This window comes from Sarcophilus harrisii, chromosome 3 (assembly GCF_902635505.1).
Source record: "Sarcophilus harrisii chromosome 3, mSarHar1.11, whole genome shotgun sequence".
Classification (NCBI taxonomy): domain Eukaryota; kingdom Metazoa; phylum Chordata; class Mammalia; order Dasyuromorphia; family Dasyuridae; genus Sarcophilus; species Sarcophilus harrisii.
In genome coordinates this window covers 475952503-475975814 of record NC_045428.1, presented here as the reverse complement: position 1 = coordinate 475975814, position 23312 = coordinate 475952503, and the positions used below count along the sequence as shown (strand labels likewise).

Genomic DNA, 23312 nt, shown 5'->3' with positions numbered 1-23312 from the left:
TTTCCTAAAGCATTGTTTGACTTCATCACCTCTATACTCAAACTTCAGGATTCTCTGTATCCCCAGGATAAAATATAACCTCTGCTTGGCAATCCAAGCCTTTATAAGCTATCCTGTTTCCCCCTCTCCCCCTCAACATTCAGTTTACTTTTCTAATCTTTTTACACCTTATACACACACATATAGAAACACACACAGACACACAGAGACACAGACACACACACACACACACACACACACACACACACACACACGGCTTCTTTGTTCCTTACAAGTCATTTTATCTCTCAGCTCTGGGCATTTTCTCTGGAGTCCTCTTGTCTTCCTTCAAGTTCCAGTTAAAGTCTCTCCTTCTACAGGAAGCCTTCCCTACTCCCTATTAATTCTGATTCTTTCCCTCTGTTAATTATTTCCTGTTTATTTTGTACATAACTTGTTTATACATATTTCTTTGCTTGTTGTCTTCCCCATTAAATTGTGAGCTCCTTGAAGACAAAAACTGTCTTTTGTTTCTCAGTGTACCCTTAGTGCTTAGCAAAGCACCGGGTTCATAGTAAGAGCTTTATAAATGCTTGTTGACTGACTGACTGATACATTGTAAATGTTTAATTATATTGACTGAATGAGTGATATCCACTTTTGCATTAATTTTACAAAGTACTTTAGATTTACGCAAAGGAAATATCTTATGGGCTATTTAATATAAATCTTTTAGGTTATAAATGAAGAAACTAAGACCCATAAAAGTTGAATAACTGGCTTCTCATAGAAACTAAGTGGTAGAATCAGGATTCAAAATCAGATCCTAACATTCTTCTGTATCATTCCATGTTGACTCTTTAGGCCATTCTTTGAAGTATAAGTAAATGAACTTTTTTGGGGGGATATACATTAGTTCAACAATTATTCATTGAACATTGTCTACAGGTAAGATATTCAGCCAAGTTTGGAAGGACATATAAAAGATGAGCCAAAAATAGTCTTTTATTTCAAGGAGCTTACAAACTAGTTAAATCAATTGATAGCAATAATAGCTACCCACATTTATATAGTGCTTTAAAGTTTACAAAGTACACTTTTTTTACAACATCCCATCGTGATAGGGAATGCAACAACTGTTATGCTCATTTTGCAGGTAGAGAAAATGAGGTTTGGGTTAAATCACTTGTTCATAGTCAAATAACTGTTAAATTGCATAGACTAGACTTGAAACCAAGTTGTTCTGACCCCAAATCCAATATTGTTTCATAACTAAAATATAAAACTTAAAAAGAATGTTATTTTCTTTTCATTAGGCTTAACATTAAATAAAATCTTTTCCAGTTATTTATTATCATCTTGGCCACTCTGATTATCACATTTTCCCATGCTTATGGAAAAAATCATTTTGTTGAGAAATGGATAGCTAGAGTAAATATTTGCAGGAAATTTCAAAGGAGTAATTTGAGAGGAAGTGATTCAAAGATATTAGGTAATTTCCTCAACTACAAATGTATATTTTTCCTTTTGTTTCCTACAGTTGCATATGGTAGCCTAACTAGTTCATCTGATTCTATCTTAATTAACTTCATTCTGCTTACTAAACATTCTAAGTTTAATTCACAAATCCAAAAGCACCATATATTAATGTCAGAGACTTTCTCACCTCTAGAAGAGTCCAGTTATACTCTTTTGGCCCATATTCTTAATTTGAAAAACCTGAGATGGCCTGTGCATATAGCTTTCCCATTCCTAACAACCCCTGCAGTTAATTAATCACCTGCTTGAAGTTACACAGTTCACAAAATCATGACAAGGTTTTATTAAATGGAGAAAAATAAAGTAAATACTTGATTGGCTTCCCAAATTATCCTTCTGTATTCATTTTCTATTCAGGTTACAAAAATTTCTCTGAAAAGTCCCTGGCCTACAAATCCTATCTGGACCCAGGTCTCTGCTTTCCAAAGAGGGTTGAATCAGGGACTGGGGGCAGCTGTGTTACTTTTTCTCATTTCAACTTTCTGAAGATCTTCATGGTTCATAGTATATGCAGCTTTCTCAAGTATGACACATGAGTCTCTTGTTTGCTCTAGATTTCGAATAACATGTCCCTAGTACAGAGTGAAGGCATTTTGGGGAGTCAGTTGCTCTCTGTCTCTCTGTTTCTGCCTCTTTTTTTAATTTCACCATTGCAAGTCTTTCTCTTCTTCCCTTTCTCTGTTCCTCCCTTCTTTATTAACATTAAAGAAGAAACAGAGCAGGTAATGTGGTTCTGAGTTCTTTCAGGGTCATCATTTCTTAAGGAAAGGAAGGAAGAGATACTTCATATATTTCTATAATATGGCTAATAGATTGAATTGAACAGCAGAGACAACAGAAATTACTTAGTAAGTTGATGTCATAGAGCATGTATGCATAGTATATGGAAAGAAATTTGAACATTTGTAAATCCCTATGATGAACATTACTTTTTCTGTTTCTGCTTTCTAAAAAAAGTTATTAGTTTATCCACTGTTTTTTTGTCTGTTAATTTGACATAAAAATTGTCATATTAGTTTGTATCTTTGACTTTTTTGGTGATGTTTAATTTTTTTTTCTTACAAATAGCTTAAGTTTTCCTAATGTTGGTATTCTTTTCCCATCAGTTCATTCCTCACTGTGTATTGCTAGCTCATCATCTATGCCTCATATCCCATCCATTTCCATCCTCCAAAGTTCTCCTCTCAAACATCTTTTTTTTTCCTTCTGTTAATGGAGTCTTAGTGAGCTCAACTACCTTTTTCTTCTTCCCATGGTTCAAGAATTATTTCTATGAATATGATTCTTAAATCTTCACACCCAGCCCTCTCTTCTTGCCTAAACTCTAGTCCCATATCACCAATTGTCTGTAGTACATCTTTGTTTAAATATTTTTAGGTGCCTTGATACATCGAAACTAGAATTAACTATCCTTTTCTCTAAACCTACTTCTCTTCCTGATTTCTCTATTTATATTAAAGGCAGTCACTTAGATTCATAATTTTGAGGTATTCCTCAGTTTCTCACCATCCCTAAATTATTATATCCAATCAGTCCCTAAATCTTATCAATATCAGCAAAATATCTCATATTTTTTATTCACATGTAATCAACCTACTTTGGGTCCTTATCATTTCTTGCCCAGACAATTGGAATAGTTTCCTAATTGATTTAAGTATTTCCCAATCTCTTCTCTCTCCAATCTTTCCTCCAATTTAAATGCCAAATTAATAATCCTAAAAAAATGGATATAACCATGCTATTCCTCTGCTCAAGAAGTTTTGATGGCTTTCTGTTGTTTCCTTGTTAAAATATATGCTCTTCTCTTTGTCTTTTGAAATCCTTCACAATCTGTCTGCAGCCCATCTTTCTAGGATGATTTCATAGTACTCCCCCTCATACATATCTTTGTTTCAAGCAAATGGGTCTAGTACATGACATGACATCCCACCTCTGCTCCTGAGATACATTCCTTTGGCTTCAGATTTTGGAATCCTTTTGTTACTTTCAAGGCTAAACTCAAATGCCACCTGCTGCATGAGGCATCATTACTTGTTTCCCCCAGATAATAGTACCCATATTCCCTTATATAAATGAGTTCTTTGCAGATTTAGGCTTTTGGGTAGAAATAGAACTGGAGAATAACTTAAAGGTCCTTTAGTAGAGTCTTTTTTTAAAGATAAGGAATCTGAAAGCCAGGAAGCTTAAGTGATTTTCTCATTGACAAACAGGTAGTATTTGACAGGAAGATTTAAATCTAATTCTACTGATACCAAATCCAGCCCTTCTGCTATGTCTAAATTGTTCTGTTCTTCCCTTTCCCTTAGAATGCAAGGTCCTTGAGTGCAAGAACTATTTCACAGTTTGCTTTTGCACATCTAATGCCTGGTCCACAGTAGGTGCTTAATAAATGCATATTAATTTTGAATGGCACGTAGTGATTTCATAAATCTTGTTTTCCAGGTAGTTAAAACTCATTTCTGGGTTGGGATGATGCCATATAACACACACATCATCTTTCACACATATTCTTTTTTTTTTTTTAACAGAGTCAGAAAAACTTTATTGTTTCATTATTTTCATTAGCTCTTTCATAAAAAATGCTAAGTATTGTTGGAGCTTATCATTGAAAATTACTGTTTGTGATTACCAATTTTTGAGCTAAATAGAAATCATAATTCTGAACAAAGATATTATTAAAATAAGCTTTGTACCTCATTTTAAGTAAATATAATAGGTCATATACTTTATAAAAATTATTTGCTTTATATATCCCTTTAAAGTAGTTCTCTCTAATGGAACAAAAATATCATGTGTGAATATGAGTACATACACCCACACCTATACACACCCACTCACACCCATACACACCCACTCACATCCATAAACAGAGTATCCTACAAGTCTTAGTGAAGCTTTTTTCCTCTGAGGCAATTGGAGTTAAGTGACTTGCCCAGGGTCACATAGTTAGGAAGTGTTAAGTGTCTGAGGTCACATTTGAACTCAGGTCATCCTGACTTCAGGGCTGGTGCTCTATTCACTGTGCCTAGCTGCCCCCTTAGTGAAGTTTTAAGCAGCTTTAAATTTCACTAAAACTTTTGATTGGGACAGTGTGTGTGTGTGTGTGTGTGTGTGTGTGTGTGTGTGTGTGTGTGTTTGTATAGTGCAGGAACATAAGCATCCCAAAAATGTTTATAATGATTGTTCATTGACCAAATTTTTGTTTCATGCAAAATTTGAAGTATAATTAGCCTGGTATACTATACTATGTTTTGAGGATACAATGATGAGGATACTACCAAGATCCCTGCCCTAGAGGAGTCAATAGTCTAATTGATAAGAAGGAATATGAATACAAAGGAAAAATAATGAAAGAGAATATGTGTAATACATAATACAAGTAGAACTGCTATAGGCAGAGAACCCTGATTGTCTGGATTTTATTTACATTATTTCAGTACAGGAATCTACATTCCAAAAGCTACTCATATTAACTGACTATTACACCCTAATGCAGGTAATAAGGACTGTGCTTGGACATTTTTACTCTGTTTCCCTGAGGAAATCAGTTGTTCCTAAAGCCATTTGTCTTAGTGTAGGGAAGAGAAGAGGAAAGGAATATATGAGAATGAGGGTAGATCATTTATCCACGAGATAACAGACCATTTTGGTAGCAGAGATTTGAAGTTTTTTCTCTTCCTGAAGGACCCTTCATTGCAAGATATGGTTTCAGTGATGTGTAAATTGCATTATTATTCATCTGGGCTGGTCCTTCAAATGGTACAGTGTCTCAGCTCACCAGGCTAATCTACTGCTGGATTGGTTCAATCAGGTCACTTGGTGATTGTATTAGCTTCTTACCAGGCTCTGATGCTGCTGATCTGGAGCTCTCTGCTGCTGAGAATCTGCCGCCTGACAATACCAAACAGACTGTACTACTGTTTGGACAAAGGCTGCCAGGCATGTTTCTCAGCCAATGGAGTCTTCTTGGTACATGGCCTTCTGTTTATATAGATTGTTCCAGTGTGGCCCCAGGCTTGCTCTTTGATGGGTAGATTGCCGGTTTTTCTCTCATCAACCACTAATGTGGCTGGATGGTTCTGTGAGCGCCTTACTGCTACAGAGCTTTTTCATCCATGACAACAGCCCTTATCTTGGGATAGTCAAAAACTTTTCCCCTTGATTTCCTCAGAGGTTGCAAGAAATGTTAGAAGACCAATTTGCCCCTCTAATCAATAAATTCTTCTCAACTTAAAAGCCAATAAGTGACCTCATGTTATCTTAGATTGATTATTTTCAATGAACTTATTTTGTTCTCTAATGTTTATTTGAGAATCTTAAACATATAAGTGGCTGAGGACAAAGGAATGACTTTAGTTTGTGCCCTAGAAACAATTTCATTGTCTTACTGCCCTCATTATGTACAATTGAGGAAATTAAGTTTTTTACCCTTTCTAGGGTGGGGGATGTCAATTTTGCATCTTTAGACTTCCCCCTTAACATCACAACATTTCTGTTTTAGTTCCTAAAACCATTCAGCTTTATCTGAATTCTCACTGGGGCACCCCTTTTACACCAGCATCTTGAAGGTTTAGGACAATGTTTAGCATATAAAATGCAACACATTTTTGTTTATTGATCAATAGTGGTTTTAATGGATTATATGTTCAACACTAATTAGTAACTTAAAATAGTAGTTTCCACATCTCCAAAAAAGGAAAGAAAAAAGAATATATTACATTTCCAGATCCTATGTACAGCAAGATGGAGGACTAGATATTTTCTCTGATCCACACAACCTCTCAGACTTCTCCAAAATAGAAATTAGTCAATTTCTATTGGCTTTTGAATTGACTAATTTTGAATATTGACTCATTGAAATTATTGGAAAGATAAAGAAACTTCAGCTGTCTCCATTATGCAAACTATCTAGGTAAAGATTAAAAAAAACATGAATTGATGTTCACCTTATTTAGCACCTCTTCCCCATCTTCCACATTACCAATGGAAAGGATACACTAGCAGATCCAAGGACCAGATATAGGATTACAACAGACCTACCCTTATACCCTGGTTTCCCCTTCCTCTTTCTAGTACTGTAGAGATTCTAATTTCAGACTATGGACGTTTATCCAGACTTTAACAGACAAGTACTATGACTATTGTCCTTCAGAGTAAAAGCCTGCCAGGACCACAACTCAAGATCATCAGCATTGGGGAACTCTAAACTGCCTGTGTCAGAGTAAAAAAGATTATAGTACAAACTAGGCAGGTATCTGAATTGCTGATGATGTTGAACCAGAGAACTATGCACTAAGGAACTAAGGACAAGATAGGATATCAAGATGGGACATCATGTATATAGAAATGGGGGGAAGATGGGTAGGAAGAAAAGGAGGCTATGTAGGCCTCCACCAAGCTTGAGAGAAAGAGCATAGCATTCAACTGGATCCATTTATGTCCACCCAAAAGTTATATGGAGCAAAGACCTAGGCTAGTGAATCATGAGCTGAACAATGTAGGCGACTAAGATTCTTTGACATTCATTCTCCAAGGAAACCATTGTCAGAAGAGATAATCTCAGAAGGGAATAGATGAAAAATGGGGGTAGGGGAGAAAGTCTGAAATTACTAAAGATCTTCAAAGGAAGAGAATTCATAGACCTTTAACATTAGCAGATAATTCAATAAGGAAAACAAGAAAAAGGCAATGACTTCTAGATCTAGTAAACCATCTCAGGCATCTGTGAATAAAACAAAGAAAAATAATCCAAAATGCGATGAGACAGTGGACCCTGTAGATTGTAAGGAGAACATGGAACCACAACACTGTTTTAGAGTGGTTAAAAAGAGAAGTGAACAAAAAATTTTTGTCCTGTAAATCAAAACTAATGTGTAGAATTGCAAAAGTGGAATCAGCAATAATAAGTCTTAAAAAACAAAAGAGAGAAAATAGAATGGGAATGCAAATATATAAAAGTGGAAGACAATCTAGAAGAAACCCAAGCAATAATATTAAAATAAAATATACCCATTGTGCAAGAAAAATATACTGATCTCAAAGACAGGATGGGTAAAGAAAACTTAAGAATCATAAGTCTCCAAGAAGAACATGAGAGGACAAAAAAATTTTAACATTATAATACATGAGATAATATAATTTCTGAGCATAGAAAATGTAATACCAACTGAAGAATTCACAGGTCACCTCTTAAAAAAAAGAACCTATGGTTATGAACTCCAAGATATATAGTGGTTAAATTAAACAATTAATTTCAGAAATAACAAGATCTGTAAGCAATCAGGAGAAAGAGCTTCAAATACAAAGGAAAATAAATTTAAATAAGAAAAGGCTATTTTGCAGCCAACTGAAAATGAAGGAGAGAATCAAATAATGTGTTCTGAAAAACAGTAGAGCACAACATGCAACACTGCAAATCTGAGTTTAACCAAAAATGAAAAAAAGATGAATTTTTAAGAATAAAGAAGTCTTTGAAACTTTTTTTAGAAAGACAACTAGACTTGAAGGGATTATTTGCTTCTCAAACATCCCAAACAACAGAACTGTATGAAGAGTAATCCAATGATGGCAACAACAAGAGAAAAGCAACAGAGAGACTAGTAAGAGACTACTTTTTAAATATATATAAGGAGACAGAGGTGAAGGTGGAAGTCTGCTGGAGGTAGCAGTGAGGCAGTAAGTCTGGAACATTATGTAAAGAATCTGATGACAACCTATCTACAGGAGAATCAGTGTTTTCTTGGGTAGAGCTTAGAGTCAGAAGACTCATCTTCCTGAATTCTTGCTGAATTGTGTGACTCTGGCCCAGTCATTTAACTCTCTGTGCCTCAGTTTCCTATTCTCTAAAATAAGCTGAAAAAAGAAATGGCAAATTACTTTAGTATTTTTGCCAAGAGACTCCCAAATGGAGTCATGAAGAGTTAGACATGACTGAAATGACTGAAGAATAACAGCAGCACATTTCAATATGGAATGATATATGAAAGGAGAATAGCAAGGGGATATAGAGAAATTTCATAGAGAAATATGAGGTGTGCTGGAGTCAAATCTAGGCTAGCAATGAGGGGAAGGTAACTCTTGTGATCTCAGAAAGAGAAAATCTACAAGAAAGTGGGTAAGGAGTGGGGGAGGGTTGAAAAAGGGAGAAAGGAAGCAGCCTTGCTTTAGTGGTAGGAGGAAGGTCCAATGATTAATATGACAATAGGTGATGAAATATGGTTTGTGAAGGGCCATAGAGACTTTGCACGAGGCATGTGGCCTGAGGGATTTGGTGTTTGAAATGCCTGCTTGTTTTATCTTGGGAGAAGGAGAATTAGACGTCCTGAGGGCAACTAGCTCCTGGGGGAGCAAGAGAACATGAACCCAGAGAGGAGATTTTGAGAGCAGTTAGTCAGAGGAAGGTATAGATTAGTGGTGGGCTGCATGATTAGGGACCTGGTGGTGAAAGTGCCCTACTATGTAGCATTCTGCTCTCTGACACCTGCAATAATTAACATTGGTATGAGAGTGAAGAACCATGGAAAGGGGGAATTCATGAGGCAAGCTCTACATGAGAGTGGCAGAAACCATCTGGGAAAGAGACTAGATTGGATTCCTTGAAAGTTTTGATTTCATAAAGAATATAGAGAAAGAGAGAGACCAAATAGTTATAGGGATTGTGAATCAGATAATTATAGTCTAGAGTAGACAGAAAGAGAGAATGGATAATGAAAAAAGTGTGATATATCCTTTTTGGAAGGGGCACAGAAAATGAAATAAAAAAAAAAACAATGAACAGGAGCAGATGAAGGGGAAGAGAGAAAGGAGGAATCTTTTTGATTAAAAGAGAAAAGAATTATATATCCAGCTAAAAGCAGAAGAAAAAAGGAAACATAAGTAAAATTCTAAATAGAAAGGGGTAACAAACAAAAGGCTGTGATCAGGTATGAGAAGAAGAGAATCAGGAGAAACAAACCTTCTTTAAAAAAGAATATAGTAACTGAAAGAATCTCATGGTATGTTTACAGTAGATGAGGGAATAAAATCATAAATTAAAAATCTCAATATTAAAGACAGAGGAAAAGATAAACTTAACATATAACTTTATATGTTAATGGATTAAACAATTCATTTAAATGAAAGAACAAATCATAGAAAGAATTAATAATTATATAAAAAATAATGATATTGATGAAAAAACATACCAAAATTTCTGGGATACAACTAAAGCCTTCTTTAGGGGGAAAAATCATATTCCTACAAATATATAATAACAAAGTAGAAAAAAAGAGGATTAAGGAACTGACTATGCATTTAAAATTAGAAAGCCAACAAATAAATCTCAATTGAATAGAAGAGAGGAGATATAAAAAAGTAGAGGGGAAAAAAAGATAAATTGGAAATTTAAAAACCCTGTAGAAATGATAAAACTAAAAGGTGATTCTTTAAAAAGACCAATGCAGTTAATAAACTTTTAATTAATCTAATTAAAAAGAGCAGAAAATCTAATTAATAAAATATCAAATGAACAAGATGGAGTTATAGCAAAACCAGAAAAAATTATTAGAAGATTGCAAAACTGGTGACACAAAAGAGAGGAAAACCTTCAAAAATATAAAATGTCTGAACTATCAGACCAGATAGAGATCTTAACTGAAACAAAGAAAAGAAATTTACATTTAGAAAGAAATCTGTTAATTGTCCTTTTTTGTTAATTTTTGTTGGTGCCTGCACTGTTCTAAGCACTAGGGACACAAATAGAAAAGAAAGAAAGAAAAAAACAAGCAAGGAAGGAAGAAATGAAAGAAAGGAGGAAGGAAGAAAAAGGAAGGAAGGAAGGAAGGAAGGAAGGAAGGAAGGAAGGAAGGAAGGAAGGAAGGAAGGAAGGAAGGAAAGAAGGAAGGAAAGAAGGAAGGAAGGAAGGAAGGAAGGAAGGAAGGAAGGGAAGGAGGGAAGGGAGGGAAGGGAGGGAGAAAGGGAGTACTTGACCTTAAGAATCTTATAGTCCAATGGGGGAAAACATCACACAAAAGGAAGTAGAAAAGCAGGACAAGTCAGAGAAGTACTAGAGTATTTTAGTTAGGTCAGAAATAGGGAGAAATGAGTAGTTGTTTATCCATATGATTCTCCTGGCTGAGTTATTTGAGAAGCAAATAATTTTGAGAGGGATTAGTTTCCTTTCTAGGAATCTTTTCAATACTCCTTTATTATTGAGCCTCTCTCTCTTTATCTATTATTTCCTTCTTTCATTTATGGTTAGACTCAGATTAGTAGAATAGGTGCTGCACATTGAGCTCCTTTGCTCTTTGAAACACAAATTCCATTCTCTCTGGTCTTTTCTTTTGTGTGTAGAATATTCTCATGGCTTTTTAAAAAAACATCTTTTATATTTTAAGTTTTTCCTTTTAACCATTTGCAGAAGTTGTTATTTTCAATGAAATTGTTAAATTTATCCACTATATGTCTTGTTTGAAGTCTGGAAAGGCTGGGTTTTTTTTTGGAGATAACGTGGATTTTTAAGATAGACACTTTAATTTCTGTGTTCAGAAGTTCTGGGCATTTTCTTATGTGTTCTTTTTCTTCTTCTTTTTTGCTTTATGATATTTAGTTGACATACTAGATAGATCGCTGGTTCTGGAGTGAGGAAAACTTGAACTCAAAACTTGAGTGTCTTTAGACACTAAATAGATGTGTGACCCTTGTGTGGAAAGGTGAAGAACTTACAGATTAAGCACATATGGATCAGAGATTGTTAACTAAAGTAGATCAGGCCTATAGGCCCCAGTCACATGATTTTTAGATGAGACCTGGACTTCATTCCATTGTCCAAAGAAGGAATTAAGTGGCTGAAGCTGTATATCACCTTTTTCACTGCATTCCACTGACCCAATGGGGAGATAAAGGTTTATGTAACCAATCACAACCTATACAGGGTGGGATTTTGGGGGTTCTTTGTCTGAAATGTATAAAAATTGTAAGCATCTTCAAGTGAATGACTCTCCTCCTGTGGGTATCTTTGCTGTCTTTTCGGGCCCACAGGACAGGACAGTCCGCTTTTCGAGATTCTAATAAATTCTTTCTGTACATCATTTGAAGTGACTCCTGAGTAGTCAGTTTGGGTAGGTGCAATTGCCCCAAACACGCTGAACATAACTCACCTCTGCCTCAGTTTCCTCATTTGTAAAATGAGCTGAGAAGGAAATGGCAAACCTGTTTAGTATATTTGCCAAGAAATCTTCAATTAAAGTCAAAAAAAGTCAGATACAACCCAAAAGTCTGAACAGATTTTTTTCTGGGTGACCTAATCCTCAAATTGTGTCAATGTATATTATATTTGAGATCAATATGTTTCACTTGCATGGAGATCATGCTTTGTTTTAATTTTATTGCTTTTTGCTTCTCTTATTACATTGTATCTTTATATCTGTGTATTTACATTCATAACCAGTAGTACTTTCTTTTGTTTCTTTGTTGATACTTGCCACTGGAGATGAAAATTTTTGTATTCTTCCAATAATTTTTGCTATGAGGCAGCTTTTACAATTCGGTTTTTATAACTCTTATTTTTCTTTTAAATCTTTAAGGAACAATATATTGTGTTCCATATTTTCTACATAATCCACAGATTTTTCTGCCTCATCATGTGTTGAATCATTTTCCTTTTTCTTATAATACTTTCTGGCCAAAGCGGAAATTGTTATTTAAATTCAATCTGAGTCAATCAGGACCTGAACAGTGACCAAGTAAGGCTTGGCCTGGGGCCTAGGACTGTTGGTGGCCAATCAATGAGAACCAGAGTGACTTTGGTTGAAGACAGGGTCCTTAAGAAAAAAATCTAACCAGTAAACCCCAAGATATCTTGGGAGGGTTCAGAGATCCAAAAGAAGAAAAAAAAAGTTTTTAAGAGCATCTATAGGTGATGCCCTATGTGGACAGAAGGAAGGAAGGAAGGAAAGAAAGGAAGGAAGGAAAGGAAGGAAGAAAAGAAGGAAGGCAGGAAGGCAGGAAGGTAGGAAGGAAGGAAGGGAGGGAAGGAGGAAGGAAGAAAAGAAGGAAGGGAGGAAGAGAAGGAAAGAGGGAGGGAAGGAAGGAAAGAAAGGAGGGAGGGAGGAGCCAAAGGAAAGAAGGAAGGAAGGGGAGGAAGGAAAGGAAAGAAGGAAGGAAGAGGAGGAAGGAAGTTTTCCAACTGACTAGTTCCAGTTTGTGGACTAGCTCTACTCACTAAGGTTGTTGTTTGTTCTTAATTCTAGAAGAGGACCATGACATCAAAGAGCTGGTGCCCTCCAAGATTGATTAATTGATTGATTTGTTTGTTTGTTTGTTTTACTGGATGAAAGAGGAGATTCTTTGCCTCAATGGCTCCCTAACCTTAATCACTGATTGGGTACAGCCTCAGTCAGACTGAGACCTGTTGAAGACTTTAGCTTAAAAAGGCCAAAGTCTCCCATTGCATCTAAGGCCATCTATTATCATCCTGATATATATCTGGCCACTGGATCCAGATAACTCTGGAGGGGACAGTGAGGTAGGTGATCTTGCACAGCCCTAACTTATTTAAATTCAATTCATTTGCATGTCATTATATTACATCTCTGATGTCATGGTCCCCTAGGAGAATGAAGGACAACAATTTATAATACTTATTCATGGATTCCTGACTTTACTTGGTCTGGAGGTCATAAATCCTTCTGCTATTAATGTCTTCTCCCTCAGTTTATTTGTTGATACACAAGGTACCTAAGTTTTCTTCCTCTTAAGATCTTTGGTAATCTTAGGATTTAAAAAAAAATTCCCTTATTGCTTTTGACTGCTTTCCTTAGATGCTGGGATTTTCCCCTTAGATTTAGTAGAGTGTCAAGTACCTTCAAGTACAAGTGACTTATCCCTGTTCCTAACTTCTCTGGCCCAGTGGGACCATGAAAGAGATGGCTTCTATGGAAGCCTGAGCAAATTTCTTAATTAATCTCCTTGGCACTAGGAGGAAGAAGAGAAGTTAAAGTGTAAAGCTGAGTTCTTTTATAAGTCTATGAGTCAGTTTGTGCAGTCCTACAATCAGAAACGTTGTGGATGGTGAGGGTAGTAGTATTGGTTGAACTCTCATTAGGGATTAAAGTATATTGGCCTTCTCTACTGTTAGTTCACTTAATTTTCACATATTTTGGATTCTTAGTGCCCTAGACTATAGAGACATGTTTTATCTCTTCTTTATAATGCTATTTTGGATTTCTATATTGTGTTTGAATTCACTGTCTTGTAGTACATGTGAGCCAGAAGACCACTCCTTAACCTATTTAATATCACCCAACTCCCAACACCCACACTATTTTCTTTTGCCTCCAATTTCTTCCTCCTTCTAATTTATCAACTCTTTTGCTAGTTTTGGAGATTTACTTAAATTACTGATTTCTTTTTCTTTTTTCTTTCCCCCCATTCTTCTCCTCTTTTCCCCCCTTTATCCTTCTCTCCCAGTTGAGTTGGTTAATTCAACTCAATTCTCTTCATTAATTTTTTGTTAGTTATTTTATGTTTCCTTTTAAAATAATTTTTTGTCTTGTTCTCTTTATAAATTCTCTTTCCCATCTGTCTATTCTGAAACTTTGTTCTTTGATTTAGTCTGTATATTTATTTATTGCTTCTTTGTTCACTTTGTGTGTCCATTGTGGAATTCCTACTTTGAAGTACTGTTTGAGCATTCTCTACTAGTTTTTTTTTTCTGTTAATGTCTTTGTAAATTTTGTCTCATTCGCCCCCTTTTTTTTTCAGTTGTGCATCACTCTTAAAAGTATCCATTTGTAAGAGAAGTAATAAAGATCATGGTAGAAATTTCCCTATGACTAGTTGGAAATTTTATTAATTGAGGCATAATATCCATCTGAATAAAGGGAAAGAAGGAATGAAATTCAAGTGCAAAGTCAGAAGCATTATTGGGCAAGTATAGCAAATGTACATGCTAAGAACAATGGAACCCAGTCTGCCCCTTAAAGGTTAGGGGTTTAAGGAATGGTTTGATTTTACAACAAAGGGAGGCAGGATGGAGGAGGTTTTGAGAGGTATTCTGGGGATGAGAGTTCCAGGAATTGAGTAGAGAATAGTAGTTCAGAATACTTAGAACCAAGTCATTTGGGCCACCTATCTGTTTGGGACTATTGTGAAGCAATGTGAACTGGTCCTGTGGTTCCTAGTACAGAAAAAGGTATTCCATATTCACCTAGTGGACACCCCAAAGGATCACTGGCATATCAAACTTGAGCAACAATCATTTTGCCTCCTGATTAGCTGACTTTGATTTCTAAGTTATTTTGGCCTTTCCTGAATAATAAAGGAACTCAAGAAAATCAAGGTGATCAGAAAACTCATTATTCATTCTATTTCTACACCTATATTCCCAATCATTTGCTTGAATTCTTTTTCCTGCCTTCCCAATGATCTCTATCTTTAGCATTTATTCTCTAAATCTTTCTGAATCTATTTTTCCCACTCTTTGTGGATGCCAGGTACCATTATTGGCCCTGATTTTCTGTCCCTTGAAGTATGATTTTTCTTTCTTAGAGCCACAACTTCTTGATGCATTTATCCTATGGATTATATTTCTGCAAAATAGACCTATTGTGTGTTCCCTTTCTCTCATTATAGAATGTTTCCTCTCCCACTGGAATAATCTTCAGTCATACCCTCATTCCATAATGGGTTGAATTGACAATTTCTTCCCAACCCATCTTTTAAATTCTTTTCTTTGCTACACCACCTCTCTGAACAATTCCCCCCTACTCCTATTCCAATTTTCCAATAGACTCTATTGCTGAGAGACTATGAGTTTTCTGTCTTTTGTTTTTTCTTATTGTCTTTATTAGGATAGCTATTACTCTTTCCCTGCCATCCTCCACCTTTTCCCTTCCTTTTTATGTGCCCTTCCATTTGGCAGTTTCATCCCACAGAATATTTGATTCATCTACAAAAAGGGGAGCAGTTGTGGGGTTTAGTTCATGGTGTTACAGGCCTACTACTCAAAGAATCAGTCTTTAAATTTCACTTTCATTTTTATCATCTTGTGAACTTTTAAATGGAAATTTAATAACCTCTGTTATTCATGCTGTTTGCTGTTAATTTCTTTCTCTCTCTCTTTTTTTAATTCCTTTGAGTACTCTGCAATTTAGCAGGTATAATTTCATTAATTTTTGTTTCCTTCATAGTTGTATTTATTTTTTCTTATATTTCTATTAATTAAAATGTTTGCAAATCAAATAGTCTGCTGAAAACTGATTTTTTTTGAAGGAATGTTTCAAATTCCTTTATTTTATTGAACAATATTTGTTACTTGTTAAGTATGTTCAGGTGTTTAGAGTATGTCATTTGGATTCTCCTTTTTGGAATTATCTCATTTTCTCCTGGAACAACACATTCTTATGCTACTTGGATTTCCTTTCCTTTATATATGACAGTCCTCCAGATTAATAGCTTTTCATTGGAACTGTTCAATTTAATCCCTATGTGTGTTAGAGTTTGAAGCACAGTAGTTTTTTTCTTTTCTTTTTTCTTATCATATATCGCCTGAATTCTTCATCTTGTTTTTGTTGTTGTTTGTTTGTTTCTTTGCATTCTGAAGCTCTGAGCATTTTTCTTGTAGTATTTTCTGCATTATGGCATTCTTTTTTTGTATTTGTTATATTTTATGAGAAATGAATTTTTTAAATTGTTTCTATGCTTCCTGACTTGGAGATAAATGACTGTTGTTTATATGGTGAATGGGAGCTCTTCTAATATTACTTCCTTTTCTCTTCTTTTACATTGGCTTTCATGTTAGTATATTTATATTTCCAAGCTGTTCAATATGTTCTTCTGCTTTTTTCCTTTCCTTTTCTTTTTTAGATACTATGACTGTGAATTCAGGGTTCTTTTTATATTATGCTAAGTATTTCAGTTATGTGGTTCATAAATTCAGTTATGTGGGCCATTTGTTTTCATCTAACCTCTCTCTTTTGAATGACTCTGGAATTTCCTATTGCAGTTCTGTATTCTCTTGGGAAACCACAGAGTTCCATGTTCTATCAGTAATTTGTTTAATTTCTTTTGTCTTACAATATTTGTTTAGAAAGTGAAGGAAGAATGAAAATAGGAGATGGGGGAGGGTTGTGGAAAAAGAGAGCAGGTTGAACTTGTGCAGAGGTTAAGTTATTAAGCTAAAATGGGTCAAGGTCAGATTTGATTGGGGAAAAAGGAGCTTTAAGTATGGCTTTTAGGCTTGGAATGAGTTTAGGGGTAGTTTAACTTTTGAATTGAAGATAGGAAAGAAAGACAGGTCTAGATTATATTTGGTATGGTGAGGAAGTAGGATGGATGGGTTGTGGGGAGTAAGAAAGAGTCTTTGGCCTGGCTTCTCATATGGACATTGTCATTATCCATAGGATAATCTAGACAGGACAATTTGTTTAGGAGTGCCAAGATGAGCGGGAGCAGCATTTTATTTTTATCTCCCTACTACATAGGAAAATGATTTGTGCATTACTGTGTTTATAGAATATTTGTCAAATTTAAATTAATTGAAGGGAAATGAAATTCCTATTGCTGTTCCTGAGATGCAATAGTTATTTCATTCATATATAATAGATTTATTTAAACTGGTCATTTCCTACCAGCACTGTAGGGAAGAATAGTAAAACAAGAGGATCATAGATTTGAGGGGGAAGGGATATTAATGGGCATTAAGTCTAAACATCTTAATTTACAGATGAAGAAAATGAGACCCTAAGAGGTTAAATGGGTTTGTTTAAAAATGAATAGCTAGTGTCAGAAGTGGGATTTGAATCTAGGTGTGTTAAGTGTAGAGTGTTTTCTTAAAACAGATGCATTAAAGTTTTATGAAGGATGAGGGGTTTCTAGCTAAATATTTTATTCTCATTTCTGTAAGGAAATAGCCAAAATGGACTGGTTGGATTGATGGCATTTGGTACTATTTCTAACAGGTGGATAGATGACATATGGATAGAGAGAATCAAATAAAGTAGTATTGTTGAAAATACCTGTTTTTGCTGCTAGTATTTTTCAAATATGGATCATAGTATCTAGTGCTAATTTTTCTTCATAGTCTATTTCTTTATTATCGTTCAGTCACTTCAGTCTTGTTCAACTTGGCAAAGATCTGATTTGCCATTTCCTTCTCCAGTTCATTTTACAATTGAGGAAACTGAGGCAAACGGGATTAAGTGATTTGCCTAGGGTCAAACAGCTAGTAAAGATTTGAACTCATGAAAATGAATCTTTCTGATTCCAAGCCCAGTGCTCTATCCACTGTGCTATGTAATTACCCTTTCTTTTCTTTACAGCTTCCCAAAGAGAGGTGACTTGCTGTCTGATGGGAAATGTTTATTGAAAATTTTGACTTTGCCTAATTAGAGAGGAACATAAAAGTCATGTGGTCTTGTAAATTCCTCAAAAGAGTATCTTTTTACAACAGATAGCAAAACAAGTTTTGTTTTCAGTGAATTGTGCAAAATAAGCCTGTGAAGGTTCATATTCTCTCTTGCATTAATTGATTAACAATATAGGATCATAAATCTAGAACTCGACAGGATTGTAAAAGGCATCTATTCCAATTCCTTCATTTTACAGAAGAGAGACTAAGGACCAGAGAGAGTAAGTGACTTGGCTAATATCCACAGGTAAATATTAGGTTGGGTTTTGGAATCATATCTTTTGACTCAAATGACAGTTCATTGGAGCAAAATGGTGGCATTTTGTTAAATTTGAGAACATAGCTACATATATAGTTGTGATGATAAAAGGAAATAAAAAGGAGACTAAAAAAAATTGAGAATGAAAAGTTATCCTGAATAGTTTTTAAAAATGTGATTTCTTAGAATCATTTAAAGAAAATTATCTGGAGGTTTATATCATTGCAATAAAAAATATCAGGTCAACATACAGTAAATATATACTTTATCATGGCTCTGTTATTGGCTTAGGGCTATTTTAAAATATTTAGTTATTACAAATTTTAGTCAGTCATAAAATTCACAACTTTACACCACAAAGAATATATTCATATATATAAGTATACAGTACAAAGTGCCATTTAATTTTTTTGTGAGATTAGATGGTTGGGTATACTGATAAGATTTTAAATATCCCTTTTTAGTGTGTTTGAATTTAAACAGTTTATTTATAGTAGAACAGCAGGCTTGGAAAATATGTACTTTTATGGAGAAACTTTTCTCTGATTACTAAAGGACAGAACCTCTGTAAACTAGAAAGTGTACACTTTAACAGTTGATATCCTGAGCAGTAGTTACTTGTTTGTCTACAGTACCTCGTATTTGAGATGATAACTACACTTTGGTTTATGTAGGATTCTACTTCCAGGTTCTTTTCCCCTGACCCATGTTTTTCTTTTAGAATTATAAATTTAGAGCAGGAAGTTACCTTAGATGTAGTCTAGTCCAACCCCCTAATTTTATAAATACATCTTACTTTCTTATTCAGTACATCATGTACTGAAAAAGGTATCATATTATAGCTTCCCCCATTTTCTCCTTTTTTCCCTTAGGATGCTCAGTACTTAAAAACATTTATGATTTTATTATGTGCCCCTGCCACTGCCACAAACCATATGTACTAGTCTTTATTTTCAATATTAGAATTTAATAAAATGCAGAATTCTTATATCTAACTAAATGGTCTAACAAAAGTAAATCGAAATTCAAATATTATCTAAGTAGCAGTCAGGTGTTTTTTTTTAATAATTATATATGAGAACTGAAATAAACATGGAATATTAAGGAGAAGCAGCATTCATTCTTCCAGGGCAGATATTCCTTTATCTTATCTCATACTATGGCTTTTTATGGGCTTTTTTTTTCAAGTGGAATTGTACTGAATATAGTAAAAACTTTACTTTAGACTTAGAGAGGAAAAGAAAACCTACAAGAAAGCAAAGAGAATTCGTTTTCTTGAAATAAGAATTTATTGTTACATATTTTGAATCCTCTTATGTTTTGTTGTATACATGACAATGTGTTTTTTCTTTCTTTTTATTTTGTATATAATTTGCATGCATATTATATTAAATATTTATATGTATTATTTGTATTTGTATCTATATTGTATTAAATAAATACATAAAGATAAATAAAATTTAAAAATCTTTACTTTGGGAGTATAGGTCAGCATTACTTATGCTTGTTTTATCATTCATGGTGCTTCCACATTTTGGGGTAAGCCTTTTGTCGTTCAATAATTTTTTTCCCTTTTGCAATCCTTTTCGTTATGATTTTGCAAGAAGTATATCTAAAGAGTTAAGTTTGTGACATCTCTGGCCCTGTCTTTTCTTTCAACCTCCAGACTTGTTTCTCCAACAGTCTAAAGGATATCTCCACCTAGAACTTCACTAGTATCTCAGTTTCAATGTATCACAAAATGAACTTATTGCCTTTTTCTACACACCTGCTCCTCCTGATTTTTCTGTCTGTGTTTTCAATATATTCATGTTCATTCAATATTTTGTTCAAAGCCTTGTTATCTTTGAGATTTTTCTCTATTTCACTTCATCTCAATTAATTACCAATTCTTGTGGATTTTAGCTCTCTTAATATATCTCAAAATCATTTCTTACTATTGTAAATGGATTTCCAGACTACTGCCTGCCGTAATAATTGCAATGAGTCTTCTTTCTCTGTTCATTTCTCCTTATAATAAGTTCTTTATATCTTCTCTGTACTAATTTTCCTCATGCTTTGATTTTTCGTGTCAATCTCCTGCTCAAAAATCTTCTATTTTCTCCCTATTTATTTTGTATATACTAAAGTTCAAATTCTTTTGCCTGTAATTTCATGCTCTGTATGTATAATCTGGCCCCACTCATTGTAAGGAAGCATCAGTGATTTGAAAGATGATGGCATTTGAAGTCAGAAGATCTGGGTTTTATTCCCACCATCAAAAACCTTAACTTCTCAGGACCCAATCATTTCCTCATCTGTAAAGTAAGGGGGTTGGATTAAATAATCTCTCAGGTCACTTCTATCTAGTTCTCTATATATGATTATGTAATACTTCTTTTCTACCTTATCTCATACTACTGCTTTCCATGTGTTTTATTTCTCAAGTCAAATAATGCTATTTTCAGTATTCTCTGAAACAGCTATTTATAGTTTTAAAAAACTGTGCTAAAACTAAAATTATAATTTTCTGTCTGGTACCTTCATGTTTTTTTCCTACACTTGCCTATTATAGACCTTCTTATATTGGGTTAAATCTTGGAAACTTTTTAATAATTATTACTCTATTCAAGTTTTCTGATGGGAACATTAGAATCTAGTTCATGGCTAGGTCTTTCCAAATAAGGATCTTCAGTTCCTGTGTAAGTACTCAGGTTGACAACATGTTGGCTATAAAACAGGCTTTATTTAACCTGACAAAAAATGTAATGGATTCAAAACTGAGCCAATAAACAGTCAAGGCAAATTCATTTTTTCTCTCCAGCCCCTCACTTTATCTTTCTTGGGGAATCTAAATAGTTCTTCCAACTTGTAATAATACTATTAAGGTTCCCTTCTCTCAGAGTTGCAAGAGGAAAGAGCTATGGGTTGCTAGAGTCAAGCAACTGAAGATATAGAGCAAGGGAAATTTATACCTAATCAAGAAGACATATCAGGGAGAAAGGGCTCTTTTTGTAGCATTCCTAGGCATAATTGGAATGTCTTCTGTCTTCATAATGTTACTGAATTCCTATGTATCTTTTAACACCCAATCACATTCTTCTTCCTCCTAGAGGCAGCTACAGGATACAGAGGCAGCTACAGGATACAGTCAGTATTATCTGAGTTTAGCTCAAGATTTACTCAACATTTACTGTGTGATCCTGGAAAAATCACTTAACTCCTACCTCAGTTTCCTCATTTGCAAAATGGGGTTAATAATAGCACCTACTTCATCAGGTTACTGTGAGGATTAAATGGAACAATGTTTTTGTATTTGACAGAATGCCCAACACATACCAGGCACTTAATAAATTCTTGCTTCCTTCATTTTGTGAAGCCTTATTGGTTCAGAAATTGATTACCTTTCCCCCCTCAGACTTCACATTGCATTTTGTTTTATTTTTAATGCATTTATCTCATATTATTCTATACTCTAACTAGTTGCCTATATATTATATCTCTTTTTAAAATTTTTAACTCATTGAGAGCAGGAACTGGGGTATTTTAGTTTATCTTTGTGTCTTCCTTCCTTCCTGTGTATGCTTTCTGCTGTCCTACCATATAGTGTCACTTAATGTCTGTGAAATTGAAAGGCATTAGAAAACTACAGGAATTCATTCTTGCTTTTATGATTAAATTAATGTATTTATATATAGATTGCTAATTCTTAATGGCTTTTGTGTTAATTGGAAATTAAACTGAATATTTGAATCATTTTAACTTTTTATTAGAAGTTGGAAAAGGTAGAAGACAATGGAGAGTTCATCCTTGAACATCCCTGTAAGGAGAGGAACAAGGCAGACATCTTGTAATTCTACTTTCTTCTTGCTGGCTACCCCTTAATCTCTGCTGTCTATTCTTCTCCTTTTCCCCTCTTTTAGCTTCTTTTTATGCTATCTTTCCTCTTTAGATTGTGAGCTCCATGAGAATAGGTATTGCCTTTTGCCTTTCTTTTTATCCCCAATACTTAGGACAGTATCTGTCACACAGTAGAAGATTAAGAAATGTTAATTGATTGACTGACTATAACCTCAAAAATGGAGAGGCCCTATGATGCTAAACATGTGGAAAGTAGGGGAGGGAAATAGAAGCATTTCACATTTGAAAATCATAGTTAATTTAAAGGTTGTTTTTTTTTTTTTAAAGGAAGTGAAAAACAATGTTTCCTAAGAGTGAAAGTGCTAAAAAATTGTTGAATAAATTATTCAGAGAGACAGTGAAATTTTATTCCCTGGAAGAGTTTTAAAAAAATGTGACTTCTATTTGGGAGAGTTTTAAGAAAGTCTTTCTTGAAAGTATCAGAATCGACTAGACAACTCTTGGATTCTGTTACCAAATACACAGAAATAATATTGCTATTTTGAACAAACTTCTGAAAACAGCAATATGGCCAGACCATTATTTTTCACATTATTTTTTTGTTTCCCTAAAATTGTCACTTATGATCGTGAAAGGTAATTGAAACTTTAGAAGAAGACCCTTCATTTCCTTCTTTTGTTCCCCAAACCCCTCTGGATCAGCCTTACATTTATATTAAAATAATCCTGCTGCCTCCCACTCCCATCCAGCTTCATTTAAACGAAAATGAATCCCTGATTGTTTTATAGATCAGATAATAAAAAGCATGCTATAGTTTAGACTAGACTTCAGTAGATCTGAGTTCAATTCTCAGAGCTGCCATTAATACATTATAAGACCTTGAGAAAGCTTGGTTTTCTTCAAAATTTTGACTGGTCTTGAGGGCTAGGATTTTGTCCAAAAGCAGAAATTTAAGGGTATTTAAAAATATTAAATGCCCTTTCATTAGCTAGAAACAACTGATGTTTAGTATCTATTTAAAAAGAATAATTAATTAAATTAGTAATCTGTGCAATAAGTGTTTCCCACTGTTCCCCTTTTCCCACCCTCATCAATTGCAACTCAAATGATTTCTTCTTTGGCTTAGAGCAACCTTGTTTTGTACTGTGGCATCAGATAAACCTTCCCAGAAATGACCTAATTATGTGATCCTTACCACTACCATTTCCTCAAATTAAATGAGAGGTCATTTTTGGGTCACTTATTCCATGTGTAAAATTGCCATAGCTCTGGTTTCTTTAACTCTATGATCAAGGACTTTAAATAATT

At 34.5% G+C, this 23312-nt stretch overlaps 1 protein-coding gene across 1 annotated transcript in view; it reads left to right on the top strand.

The window, feature by feature from the left end:
- Nucleotides 1-23312, top strand: part of TRPC6 (transient receptor potential cation channel subfamily C member 6) — a 165671-nt gene that overhangs the window by 2689 nt on the left and 139670 nt on the right. The gene's annotated exons all lie outside the window — the stretch shown is intronic.